The sequence below is a fragment of the Elaeis guineensis genome, chromosome 11 (genome assembly GCF_000442705.2).
Source record: "Elaeis guineensis isolate ETL-2024a chromosome 11, EG11, whole genome shotgun sequence".
Taxonomy (NCBI): Eukaryota; Viridiplantae; Streptophyta; class Magnoliopsida; order Arecales; family Arecaceae; genus Elaeis; species Elaeis guineensis.
Window position 1 is genome coordinate 24,348,452 of NC_026003.2, and position 1,161 is coordinate 24,349,612.

Below are 1,161 nucleotides of genomic sequence, written 5' to 3' on the forward strand. Positions count from 1 at the left end.
TTATGTTCAAAAGTTTAGAGTTGTCCTAAAGGGAGAGACCTCTAAGAAGCTTCAATACTGGGACACTTATAATGACCATTCATTGAGAAGAATATGATACACCAAGATTGACAGTCATTAGACTTGTAAAGGAACAGACAGAGAGAAAGTGGATAGAGAAAGAGAAGAGAATCCTACTATGCTTGAGTAGCAGCACTTAAAAATTGAGCAGAGCAGAGAGAGCAGGCTCTATCCATTTCAACAACTTAACTAGAGGACACTACAATGCAAAGGGTCAAACTTTATGATAATCAGATGAAAGAATTAGTACAGCGAGTGTATGATAGGCTACTGGGCTCTATGAAAGTTCTCATGCAATGAATTCTAGTTGAGCACAGCCTCATCAGATCTGCTTTTGAGCTTCACATTAGAGATCCTCTACCACCTTCTGACCTAGCTCCTACCTCAGATTAATACTATTCTTCTATTTATGGCCCCCAGGATATATCATCTTTTACATGGTCATATCAGTTACTTATAAGATAGTTACTTGCATTTAACTTTGTTGTGTATGTCCTTTTATAGTCTCATTTTGTTGTAAGCGACAAACACGCCATACTCCTGTACTTATCTTATTTATTAATATAATGAATGATATTTCTCTTTAAATATCATTGCAATGAATGTACTTAATTGGCTTATATTTGATTAAGATATGGTAATGAATGAATGTATTTATTTGCGACAAAAAGGGGGAGAGAAATTTGTTAATCTTTTTTGAATATGACAAAAAGGAGGAGAAATTAAGAGAGTACTAGAAAATATTTCAAAAAGGAACAAAGCTCAAAAGTTCAAAGTTATTTAAAAAATATTACTTCTCTAGATAAGAAAGGGAGAGTTTTGTTCAAAACTTTTTGAAATATATTCAAATTTGATAAATATTTGATCTTTATTGAAATTAGCTAGTGAATCTTATTAAGATATTTTGTATCAAATTTTTAAAGCCTCTTGGTACTTGAAAGATAGTATTCAAAAGGTTTTGTAATCATTAAAATGGGAGAGATTGTTAGCCAAAAAATTGATTTAGATAATATTAAAAGATTTGGAGAATATTATAGTTACTAATGATGCTGAGAATGATTGTAGGATTTCTTATAATTCAATGGTTGATCTTATTTAAAA